The following is a 13,932-nucleotide window of genomic DNA, read 5'->3' as shown; positions in this document are numbered from 1 at the left end:
ATCATCCTGAATGGCAGTATGGTCAGTGAGATGAGTTTCTAATAGTACTACTAGGGCTGGGCGATGGTAATCCAACAAGTAACAGAAGTTTCTACGAAATTCAGGTGAGTGAGTACCACGACAGTTCCAAATGATAAAATTCATATTAGTGGGAAGGGGGTGTGGTGGTTCTTCTGCATGTAGTGTAGGGTTCGGAACCACTACATATTTTCCCACCTCTGGGTTGGTTGTTGGACGTAGAATTATCGAGCAACAACGTAGATTGGGAGGACAGACAAGAAATAGTTTGGAGTGGGGTAGAGTTTGCGAGGTAGGGAGAAGAGGTCGGGCGGGCTGACATGAGATGGTGGAATTGTGTTTAGGGGCGTGAGGGCTAGGATGTAAGGTTATATCCAAGGAGTGGGGGTGATTGGAGGGGGTTGGGGTAGAAGGGGAGGTTGAGAGGCTGTGGGAGATGGAGGTTGGCTTGAGCATTCGTGTTGGTAGCGAGGGACCAGTTGTACTGACTGTAGAGGTCCATGGCTAACTGCATTCCCTCCGTTACTATCTAAGCAAGGTCGGACGAGCTGTGTAGGAGAATCATTACCTCCTGATGGTTGACTTCCATCATGAATGTTAGGGCTTGATTTTGTAGTGCCAATTCTAGCTATGACTGGGGGTCGGAGGTTGCATGAGGAGTTTGTGCGGTGAAGATCCTCTATAGGCATGCATGTTTGGAATTGGGGGGTTCATGTAGAGGTGGTGAGTGTTCTGGGGTTGAGTGGGTGTTGGAGAGACCCTGGAGGATCGTCGACGTCATTGGTAAATTTAAAATTGGGATGGCATGATAAAGGGGAAGTGGGGATTCATTGGTTTACTGTGTAGTATTATAGGGTTTAGATAGAGGAGTATTATCAGGAGAAGGGAAAGATGGGCTTGTGTGTGGGCTGGGGTGGGGCTTAATAACATAGGGTGTAGGTAAATGAGGGGCGGGGTTGTCTTAAAGTTCTTAGCACTTACCTAATAAGTATGTTTTGATCTTTTTACTTAAATAACACATAAAGTGCTTCGTTGCATTTAACTCTAAAAATAAAAATAAAAAATCTGCCATAAAAATATTTTCCTTTAAAAAAAATGATACAAGCCAATTATTAATGAAATCAACGCTTATGCTTTTAACCCTAATATTGAAATCCGAAGTCCAATATTTTTTTACAAGATAATAATAATCTTTGTTTCATACTAAACGCACCCTAAAATTCATATGCAACAGCTTGGGTCCATCTGGTTAATTAACTCTACCCTTGATAATATAGAAATAGCATCCTCTTGTTACTTTTCGGCTTTGTCTTTGAAAATTAACCAGGAGGTCACGGGTTCAAGTCGTGGAAATAATCTTTTGCAAAAATACAGGGTAAGGTTGCGTACAATAGACTCTTATGGTCTGCCCTTCCCCGGACCTCACACATAGCGGAAACTTAGTGCACCGAACTACCCAAAAGAGTGACTATTTTTCAATTGCAAATTATAGAAAAGTGGTTATTTTGTGAATAACTCACCAATTAACCTAAATACTCGTCCACACAGCAATTTAAACTTAACATAGCCGATTGATGTATAATATATAAATAATTTATATATAATATGTATAACTATGTATAATCCATGTTCACCGGTTAGGAAAGATAAAGAATGAGTATGTTGGCTGTTTGTGTAAAGATCCCAACAATCTTTACACAAATAACTGGCTTATTTTATTGTTTATTTTTTCTAGCAAGTATATGATTATATATATATAACAACAATAATAACATACTCAGTATTATCCCACACTGTGGTATTTGGGGAGGGTAGTGTGTATGCAGACCTTACCCCTACCTTGTGAGGATAGAGAGGTTATTTCCAATAGACCCTCGGCTCAGTAAAGCATAAGCACCACATTAATGAAAATATAGACAAGAAGGGACAGTACCAAAAGCCATATAAAAGCAGAATAAAAACAACAAGATAGTAAGGTGATCAACAATGAAAAAATCAACGGTTAGTCATAAAAACCTGCTACCAACAGATAGTGAGATTGCGTGCCAATACTACTGTTATGAACACTCTAGAACACTTATTCTACCACCCTAATCCTTGACCTCCATACATTCCTATCAAGGTTCATGTCCTCGGTCAGCTGAAGTTGCGACATGTCTTGCCTAATCACCTCTCACCGCCTTTTTTTGGCCTACCTCTACCCCTCCGTAGGCCCTCTAATGCCAATCTCTCGCACCTCCTCACTGGGGCATCTGTGCTCCTCTTCCTGACATGACCAAACCACCTAAGTCGTACTTCCCGCATCTTGTTCTCAATAGGGGCCACACCCACCTTGTCGCGAATAACCTCATTTTTTATCCTATCTAACCTGGTGTGCCCGCACATCCATCTCAACATCCTCATCTCTGCTACTTTCATCTTTTGGACATGAACGATCTTGACTGGTTAACACTCCTCCCCATACAACATCATTGTTCTGACCACCACTCTATAAAACTTACCCTTAAGTTTTGGTGCCACCTTTTTGTCACACAAAACACCTAAAGCGAGTCTCCATTTCATCCATCCCGCCCCTAATATGATGTGTGACATCTTCATCAATCTCCACATCCCCCTGAATAATAGACCTAATATACTTAAAACTCCCTCTCCTAGGGATGACCTGCGAGTCAAGCCTCATCTCTCCTTCCCCTCCTTGAGTCTTGCCACTGAACTTACACTCCAAGTATTTTGTCTTGGTCCTGCTCAACTTGAAACCTTTAGATTCCAGGGTCTGCCTCCATACCTCTAATTGCGCGTTCACACCGTCTCGCTTCTCGTCAATCAATACAATATCATCTGCAAATAACATGCACCACGGCACCTCCCCTTGGATGTGGCGCGTAAGTACACCCATCGCCAGAGCAAACAAAAAAGGGCCGAGTGCCGACCCCTAATGCAACCCTATCATAACCGAAAAATCTTTCGAGTTCAACTCTAGATTCGTAGATAGTAATTCACTGTTAGCTACTCAACAAATTAATTAAAAATAGAATTAAATAAATAACCCAATATGATAAAATCAACTTTGTCAAATTAAACTTCAAACATCAACATTCATGTATCACCCATGACCCTAGAATAATAGGGTTCTTAACCACTCATGTTCATGCAATCATCAAATAATTCACAAGAGTGCATAAAAATCAATAAAAGAAGGAAAAAATAAGAACTCAAGACGAATTCCGTGGTTTCCAAGCTTTGTCATGGCTTTTTCCCCCTTCCCAATATGTTTGATGACCTAAAAGAGGCGTTTTTGGCTTATATATTGCGTACAAAAGTCGTGGGCCAAAGTTCTCCTATTTCTAATCCAAATCAGCTTCAGGGATTGATGCCGGGGTGGATGATTCGCATCCACCTCGTCCTCCACTTCTCAGCTTCGCATGCTAGGGTGGATGCTTCGCATCCACCCTTTGTTCCTCCATCTCAGCTTTGCCCAGGTGCGGATGCTATGGGCCGACTTCACTGCTAAGGGTGCACGAAATCTTATTTTTTTCTAGATTGGATGCGACGCACCCAACCCTTCTTCCTCTAGCTAGAGCACCTTTTCTTCATATTTTTTCACTCCAAACACCCTAAATCATCACACACAACTCAATTAGTTATAAAACCAATAATTAAACTATTTTGGGCATTTTAAAGATCAAATAGCATCAAAAAGCGGTTAAAATATGGGTAAAGTAACATCAACACATATCGAAATATGTCCAACATCACCACCCACACTTAAACCTTTGTTCGTCCTCGAGCAAAATAGAATCAACCCACAACCGATCGAATAAAATTAAGGTTATCGCTATCAAGCCACACATTTTAATTAAGCTTAAGCACCCATGACTTTGGTTGATACCAACAATTAGCCCTTTGCATATGCATTTTTGGACTTTCTTCTCCATGTTGATAACATGCCAAGCACATTATTGAACAGTTCAAACCAGTCAAATAGCATATTTGGGACATCTCAAACTCAGAAACTGACTCCTTAGCATAACTACTTTCGGGCCAACTTACTCATTCTGATTGAAAAATTTAATAAAGTCGCCTATCCATCATGAAACATGTGCCCTCACCATAAAACAGAGGAAGATAGTCCACACACTCAAATAAAATTTGAATCATAATTTAAGGACTTCACACAATAGAAGAATTCTCTCACTCTCTCAAAGAAGTTCACATGCGCACAAAAGGTACCATATGCTTGCCCTTAATGTAAATCTCTACTAATGTAAGCTTGTTCGATCTAAAATCAATTAGGACTTTTCATTGTTGTAATGTGGGTTAAGGGACGGGTATGATATATTTAGGAATAGTGGTTCACCCTCCTAAGCACTTTAACAGGTCACATGATAACTTAAGCGCATATTCTTCAACACCACTTCAATTTCATAAATAATATCACCCCAAAAATACTCCCTTCTTCTTTAAACACTACTTTAATTCATACCCACTAGCAAGAACAAGATAACAATTTATTCATCTCTATTTTTCCTTCCATTTAAAAAAAAAAAAATTATTCTCTCTTTTTTTTTTTCAACTATTTTTTTTCAATTTCCGCTAGTGGTGTATTATTTTATAAAACAAGTACACCTTTCTTCCTCTCATTAGTTCCACTCAAAAGCCACCCCACACTTAGTTCCTTCTTACTTTTTTTAGCGCTTATTTCACGATTAAAGTGCTTAAAGAGGAAATATGATCAAAACAATATCAATTGAGAATAAAAAGGGTCTAGACTTGTAATGTGGTTACCAATTAAAAGTCAATAGGCTCAAAATGGCTTACTAGGGATGATTTTATTTATGATAAGCATTTAAGCTCAAAAAGATCAAAGAAGGCCTAAAATTATTTTTCAAACCGAGCAAAACCTAGGATTTCGCTTCAACTCACATACCGGGCAAGTTCTAGATACAAATGTACTACACGAGACTTTTACCAAAAATCTCACCACACATTGGCACATGGTTCACTTAGGAGGGCTACATTTCAACTTTCAATCAAAGCAAGTACGGAGTTAAGCCCCAATTTTAATGCATACAGCACAACAATTAGCACAAGAGTCAAGACAATGAACCTAAGTGTCACAAAAAAAAACTATTCAACTTTTAAAGGCAAAAATAGTTCTCACAAAATCATGGAGAAAGTTATAATCCACGTGCTCAGGTCTAACTATGTTAGTATAAAACAAGCCACAGAATGTGCTAAATTTAGTCTGAGCCTTTACATCTTATACTACTCTATAAAAAAAAAACTAGTACCCGGTTCAAAAATTCATCCCTTGGAAAAGAACCGATGGCCAAAGACAAACCAAGGGGGATTATCACCTACTAGACAAAATTTACTAACTACTCAAGGCTATTACTCTATTTTTTTGCTTTTCTTTAGTTTTTGTCAATCTCCTAATACTAACACTAATTTCAAGAATCAAATAAAAATATTTTTGTATTTTTCTAAGGACCTTAATCCCTCGAGAGAACTGTCCAGGTAGTCCGTCGTTGGGAAAAGTCCTCTATTTTCTGATTTTCTTTTTGATAAGGCTACTTACTACGACTAGACACAACAATGGACTGAGAGTTACTCCATATAGATGAATTTACTAACTATTACAGGTCATTAATCCAGTGAATATTACAGCCCCCAACAATATCAAAATCAACAAAAATTATAACCGTTAAGTACATTCATCCACAAAAAATATGAATAACCCCCACCCCACACTTAGAACCGTGCGTTGTCCCCAATGCACACAAATAAAGTAAAGTATGGTGAGAAGAAACTCCCTCAAGTCAAGGTGGAAGGCTCCTTCGCAGTCTGTGGAAGAGCATCAACATCCATGGCATCCATCATGTCCCCCTATGGCCTAGCAATAGCATCATCATGAATAGGGAGATCGGTCACAATCCTATCATCACCAACTGGAGTTGAGTCTGTAACAGGTGGTACATCGGCCTCAGTAGACATGTTGTGTGGAGCTTCAGGGACTATAGGAGGAGCAGAGGTGGATGGTCCAGCAGTGGACGATGCAAGCAGCTGTGAGATGTCTATATCTGCACGTTGAACCAGAGCACGGAGGAGTAATGATACCTCCCTCATCATTGTGGCCTACTCAGCCTGGACTCGGCTTTGATTCGCACGAGTCTGACACAACTCATCTCTGGTGGCACTCAACTATGCACGAGTCGCTATCAACTCAGCCCTGTTCTTTTGCATATCAGCTTGCATCTGCTCAAACAACTATTGAATGGTGAGCTTAGAAGACCTTCCCTTGTTCGACTCTAGTACATGAGTAACATCATATGGTCCTGGAGCTTTAGCCTCAATGTCGTCATTCTCCTTGTCCTATAGTACTCCATCTCTATCAAGTAAGCCAATAGGGTATATGCAAAGAAAAACCTCCACTTGTAGTTCATCCTGGTGCGCTGCATTTGGTCATGCATGATGGCTCCCAAGTTGAGCGGTATCCCCTCCAATAAAGCATACAATACTAGTGCTCGGTGTCGAGGGACATTAGTTTTGTGTTGGCATGGCATCAGGCGGTTGCATATAAAATTTAGAACCACACGTGCTAATGCGCTCATGAATTCCTTGGCCAGAGAATGGTACTCCATACTCCCATGCTTCCAATTTGCATCCTTCCTGGTAGGGCATAGGACAGACTTAATGTGTGCATAATCTGGTGATTTGCATATAGAGTCAAACCTATCCGTTAGTGTGTGTGGCACCCCTAAGAAATTGTTCAGAGCTTCAGCTGAGACATTACTATCCACCCCTCGTACTCTCACAATGCTGCCCCTGGAGTGACACCAATTAGCGTAAAGCTCTCTAACAATAGTGAGCTTGGCCTTGCCGTGGCCCTTCAAGATAGGTCCCCATTGTTGCACCTCTCGAATCGATTTCAGAAAATCTGGGTAATTTTTCCTAAGCGCTCCAATGTTGATTGGCTTTTTTGGAATGTACTTATTTGAACCTAGGATCTTATTATAAGCTCGGAATGCCTATTCACTAACAAAGTTCTTCTCCCAAGCAGCTCAGTCTATTGGTTCACCCTCATCTTCATCACTCATGTCGACATGTGGAAGCTCATTATCCGAATCAGACTCGGACTCAGATTCTGCAGTAGTCTTCTGCTTCCCTTTATCATTCGGGTCACTCTGCTTGGAGGATTTGTTCTGGTTCGGCACAGGTTCTCTGATCTCTATCCCTTTGCTTGGCGAATTTAATGATGTTGTTGTAATACCACTCTTCACAGTCCTCCTTACTAATGGTTCCTCCTCTTCTTGCTCTGATTCATCAATTAACTGCCTAGTCGGCAGTTCCTTCTCCTTTTCAGTCCGTTTCCTTTTGTTTTGTGGATTTGGAGCAGTTGTTGCCTTTCCGGTAGGCTTTTTGGGCGGTTGCTTGTTATTATCTCTTTCTTGTTGCTTGGACGGTTTGCTCGTTGCCGCCATTTATGAACCTAAGTACCTGCAATGCAAAGAAGTCAACAATTAGCGTATAGAACAGTGAAGTTCAGCTATAAAGCAGTTGTGCAACAGCTTGCACTTCCAATCATTCGCATAGTCATGCCATTAAGTACTTCATGTAACTATAGCCCATGGCTTTTGGCAGGGATCTGATAACTCACTTCAAATTCACAAATAAGCATTGCGCTTTATAGATATCATTATGCACAACATGAGGTTTATCCGAGAGGTGCTCACTAACCATGTTCAATTACACATAGCAGCTCACTCGACCCCACACTTATTCTCACGACATATCAATATGCATAGAACTCACACAATTCAAATCGAGTAACACTTTACAATTCAAGACGTCTAGCATGTGCCAGATGTTCAATTTATTTAGACAATCTATCATAGGCTCAAAACATTCCGACAATGTTGTACACAATCAAGACAAATGACCCCACACTTATTCACTAGCATATACTAGTATTGCTCGGTTACTCAGACTTCGTCGGCGCCTAAATTTACCTCACAAGCAATTCGTCGAACATGTGGTATGCAACAGCTTTGCCTAGTTTTTTCTATCAATTGGGCAATTCGACTACCCTCCCAAAATTAACGAGATGAAGGCAATTATAGCTTATCAACTCGCAACCATTACAATCAACAGGAATGACAACCCCAAACTTCAAATTTTTCTTAGTTCCCTTTTTTTAAATCATATGTGTGATATTCAAATTAGTGAAACCTAACCTAGGGGAATTTGGGGCAGGGGGTCTGTTGCTACTAGCGAGAGAGAGAAGAGAGGAGAGTTAGAAAAAATAAGCAAAGAGAAGAGAGAAGAGAGATACATGTTACCGTCGAGGTTTGTAGGCAATACTGGTGCGACGAGTTGAAGGGAAAATAGTGAGGGAGGGAATTTAGATGGTTCAAGTGTTTTAAGTAATACTTACCTGGGATGCGAAATTGGACGCGAAGCGTCCCAAATGACTTCTCTGAATTATTTTTGGACGTTGTTGTGGACGCTATAGGCAGACTTCACTACCTTGAGCAATTGGTCCGTCAATTTTTTATGCTGGAGGGGATGCAACGCATACACCCTGAAAAGAAAAAAATCAGAAATATAGAGCAAACGGGAAAAATGAACAAACTACAAAAACAAAAGCAAATACTTGGGTTGCCTCCCAAGAAGCGCCTGATTTAACGTCGCGACACGACGCAACATCTTCACGCCTCCGCCAAATCCATCGAGGTCTTATGACGTGCAATGTCACCACCCCAATAGTGTTTTACTCTCTGGCCATTTACCAAGAATGTTGCATTGGAACTCGTATCAAGCAATTCCACCGCCCCATGAGGTTTCACACTAACCACTTCAAACAGACCCGACCATCGAGATTTAAGCTTTTCGGGAAAAAGCTTTAGCCTCGAATTAAACAAGAGAACTTCTTGACCTGGCTCAAACTCACGATATTGGATGTGCTTATCATGCCACCTCTTGGTCTTTTCTTTATACAATTTGGCATTTTCATACGCATGCAATCGAAACTCATCAAGCTCGGTGAGTTGTAGCTATCTCTTCTCACCGGCCAAGTCTATCTCCATATTTAGCTTTTTAATCGCCCAATAGGCCTTGTGTTCAAGCTCAACGGGTAATTGGAATGCTTTCCCATAGACCAACCTGTATGGAGAAGTACCTATGGGGGTCTTGTATGCAGTGCGATATGCCCATAATGCGTCATCCAGCTTCCCGACCCAGTCCTTTCTATTCCCACTTACTGTTTTCTCCAAAATCTGCTTTACCTCTCTGTTGGAAACTTCTACTTGACCACTCGTTTGGGGATGATAGTCAGTGAAAACCTTATGCTTAACTCCATATTTTGCAAGAACATTATTCAGCAATTTGTTACAAAAGTGAGTTCCCCCGTCTCTTATCAACACTCTTGGAGTCCCAAAACATGTGAAGATGTGCTTCTTTACAAAGCTTACCACTACCTTTGCATCATTAGTAGGAAGAGCAATGGCCTCCACCCACTTAGAAAAATAGTCAACCGCCACCAAGATGTACCTGTGCCCATTCAAATATTGGAACGGTCCCATGAAATCAATCCCCCAAACATCAAAAAGCTCTACTGCCAGAATATTTTGCAAGGGCATCTCATGCTTCCTCGTGATAGTTCCAGTTCTTTGGCATCTGTCACAATTTTTAACAAGGTCATGTGGATCCTTAAACAATTTTGGCTAATAGAAACCTGATTGAAGCACTTTTTGGGCGGTTCTATCCCCACCGTGATGACCTCCATTTGGAGAAGCATGGTAGTCATGCAGTATAGCACGCATCTCTTCCTCAGGAACACACCTTCGCACCAATTGATCTGCGCACTGCCTATATAAGAATGGCTCATCCCACATGTAGAGCCTCACATCATGTAAGAATCTTCTTCTATTGTCAGGTGTCAATTCTAGTGGCGTCACCCCACTTAAAATAAAATTCACATAATCTGCATACCATGGGGCTTCACCTGAGGTGACTGCTAATAACTGCTCATCAGGAAATGTTTCTTTGATTGACCCTCCTTCAGCTACATGGTTCCGACTTTCCAATCTGGACAAGTGATCAACCACTTGATTTTCTGTCCCTTTTCGATCTCGGATCTCTAAGTCAAATTCTTGCAAGAGGAGGACCCAACGAATCAGCCTCGGCTTGGCGTCTTTCTTTTCAAACAAGTATCTGATAGCTGAATGATCTGTTCAGACGATGACTTTGGTTCCCACTAGATAAGATCTGAACTTGTCAAACGCCCACACCACTACAAGCAACTCTTTTTTAGTAACTGTATAATTCATCTGAGCTGGATTCATAGTTTTGCTCGCATAATAAATGAAGTGAAAGATTTTATCCCTCATTTGCCCCAAAACAGCTCCGATTGCTATGTCACTTGCATCGCACATCAACTCAAATGGTTTTGCCCAATCTGGGCCGATGATAATTGGTACAGTCACCAACCTTTCCTTCAGCTCCTCAAAATGCTTTCAGACATGCATCATTAAACTTGAAGGGGACATCTTTCTCAAGAAGCCTGCATAAAGGAGAAGAAATTTTCGAAAAATCTTTAATGAAATGACGATAAAAACCTGCATGGCCCAAGAAACTGCGAATGCCTTTGACGGATGTCGGTGGGCGCAATTTTTCAATTGCCTCCACCTTCGCTTTGTCCACCTGCAAACCATTTTTGGACACCTTGTGTCCCAGGACTATACCTTCATGTACCATGAAATGGCACTTTCCCCAGTTTAGCACCAAGTTCGTCTCTTCACACCTAGCAAGCACTTTATCAAGGTTCATTAAACAATTATCAAAAGAATATCCAATCACAGAAAAATCATCCATAAACACTTCTACAAATCTTTCAACCATGTCAGTAAAAATAGCCATCATACACCTTTGAAAAGTCGCAGGTGCATTACAAAGACCAAAGGGCATTCTCTTGAACGCATACGTGCCATAAGGACACGTAAATGTAGTTTTCTCTTGGTCCTCTGGGGCTATAACAATCTGATTATACCCCGAATAACCGTCCAGGAAATAGTAGTATTCTTGGCCAGCTAACCTATCAAGCATTTGCTTAATAAAGGGGAGGGGAAAGTGGTCTTTCCGGGTGGCATTGTTCAATTTTCTATAATCTATGCAAATTCTCCACCCAGTGACAGTTCTTGTAGGAATTGAGTCATTATTTTCATTAACTACTACAGTTATCCCCCTTTCTTCGGCACACATTGAACGGGGCTTACCCATTTGCTATCAGAGATTGGAAATACAATACCTGCATCAAGCCACTTAATCACTTCTTTTCTTACCACCTCTTTCATGATTGGATTTAGTTGGCGTTGTTGCTCTACACTTGGCTTGTGTCCGTCCTCCATGAGGATTTTATGCATGCAGAAAGCTGGACTAATGCCTTTAATGTTAGACATTGTCCACCCAATTGCTCGTTTGTGCTCACGTAGCACTCTCAATAGCTTTTCTTCCTGCAATTTAGACAAGTGAGAAGAAACAATAACAGGTAAAGTGTCAGAACTACCCAAATAAGCATATTGAAGGTGAGGGGGTAGGGGGTAGGGGTTTAAGCTCTAATTTTGGAGCTTCTTCAATTGACGACTTTGGAGGAGGCCCACTTGGCCTATTCAGGGGCTCAAACAGGTGTATTCCTTGCATGTAAGCACAAGATGCATCTAGGATATGCATCATCTCCTCAACCTCATCATCAATCATCAAGCTATCAAACAATATGAGTGCTTTTTCTAGAGAGTCGTCTAGATATACACTCGTGTCAAGAAGTTGCTCATCCACCTCCACAACAGATATCATAGAGAGCTCCTCATAGTGGCGGGGATGTTGGATTGCTTTGTAGACATTAAAGACTGCTTCCTCGTTGTCCACCCTCATAATCATTTTTTCCTCTCTCACTTTAATTATTACATCACCAGTAGCCAAGACAGGTCGTTCCAATATGATTGGAACTTGTTCATCAGCCTCAAAATCTAGAATAATGAAGTCAGCTGGGAAGATAAATTTCCCAATTTGCAGCAGCACATCTTTAATCACTCATTCAGGGTAGGCTATGGACCTATCAGCTAATTGCAACATCACAGTGGTTGGTCTTGGAGCTCCCAGACCCAATTGCTTAAACAAGGACAATGGCATCAGATTTATACTCTCCCCCAAATCACAAAGAGCACGACCCACATCAATATTACCGATTCGCACCGGGATGGTGAACCTGCTAGGATCCTTAAGCTTTTGAGGAAGCTTGTTTTGGACCCTTGAAGTGCACTCCTCAGTAAGTGAAACTGTCTCAAACTCAGTCAATTTCCTCTTGTGAGCCACTATATCTTTTATGTACTTAGCATACTTTGGAATTTCACGAAGTACATCCACCAATGGAATATTTAATTGAAATTGACTCAACATAGAGAGAAATTTTTTGAACATACGATCGCCATTCTTTTTCTGCAATCTTTGGGGGAAAGGTGGTGGTGGCCTTGCAGCCTCCACTGGCTCTGAACTTGCATCATTTTTCTTTGACTTGTGTATTGCCTTAGGGGTCAGCTCCCCCTCAGGTATAGGTTTGTCCTTTCTCTTCTTTGGTACTTCCTTTAGTTCCTTTCCGTTTCTGAGTGTAACTGCATTAACTTGAGGGTTCTTCTCTGTATCACTGGGAAGAGAGCCTGTAGGTATAGTATTTTGATTTGCTGCTAACTGCCCCATTTGCCTCTCAAGATTTCTGAAATCGGTCATGAGCTGTTGATTGTCAAGCAACAACTTTTTCAGCAAGCCATTCGTACTCTCTTCTGTTTGTTGGGGTGGCTTCTGAGGCTGATTGAAATTTCCTTGAGGCCTATACTGATTCTGATTCTGTTGATTTCCGCCCCATGAGAAGTTAGGATGATTCCTCCAATTTGGATTGTAAGTGTTCCCATATTGTGCATGTTGATTCATCGGACCTATGTTTTGTTGCCCCACATAGTATATAGATTCAGGATTCGTGGGGTACATGTCACTCATATGACTGTCACCACATAGTTCGCAGCAAATAGACATCTGTTGTACATGTTGCATCTGTTGTGTTTGTTGCATTGTCATTCTGTTCATCTGATTTGCCAGCTTTGCAATATCTGCTCTCATGGCTGAGAAGTCATCAATCTCAATCACCCCGGCTGCCTTCTGTTTAATTGCTCTTCTTGCGTCCCCATCTCCTTACTAATTATGATCATTAGCAGTGAAGTTATTTAGCAAGAGTTGAATTTCACTGTACGGCCTCGCCATGCAACTACCCCCACAAACTGAATCAAGATTCTTCTTTGATGCCTTGTCTAGCCCATCAACAAAAGTGTGAGTCAATACCTCATCAGTCTGACAATGATGCGGGCAGTCTCTGAAAAGGGAAATAGTGTCAGCTTGACATAGTCCTTGGAAACGTTCGGATAATTGTAAGTATCCGTAATTTCTAAGAAGTTCTGAATGTGCCTCTGTGGGTCTTCATGAGATAGACCCACATATTGCCCTGTGGACTGAATCAGCTGTACCATGTACTGTTTTAGTTCAAAATGCCCCGTGATATCAGGCTTCACGATAGCCTGAGTCATATTAGCAAGATTAGGCCTTGCGGCTTCTATCACCGGACGCTCTTCATTACCTGCCATCTCTATTGGCTGTGGTTGAACTACGATGTCCAACTCTCTTTCTATTCTCGTTCTAGCTTCGACTTCCTTTCTCACTCTATGAAGTCTTCATTCAATTTCTGGATCAAAAGGAAGGAGGTTGTTTGCACTTCTACTCCTCTGCATTCAAGAGAAGAGCATCCGTTAACACAAACAAGGCAAACTGAAAATTAAAACTTGAAAAAATAAGTAATAAAAGCTTAACTCAGTC

This window comes from Nicotiana tomentosiformis, chromosome 3 (genome assembly GCF_000390325.3).
Source record: "Nicotiana tomentosiformis chromosome 3, ASM39032v3, whole genome shotgun sequence".
Classification (NCBI taxonomy): domain Eukaryota; kingdom Viridiplantae; phylum Streptophyta; class Magnoliopsida; order Solanales; family Solanaceae; genus Nicotiana; species Nicotiana tomentosiformis.
This window is presented reverse-complemented; position numbering follows the sequence as displayed.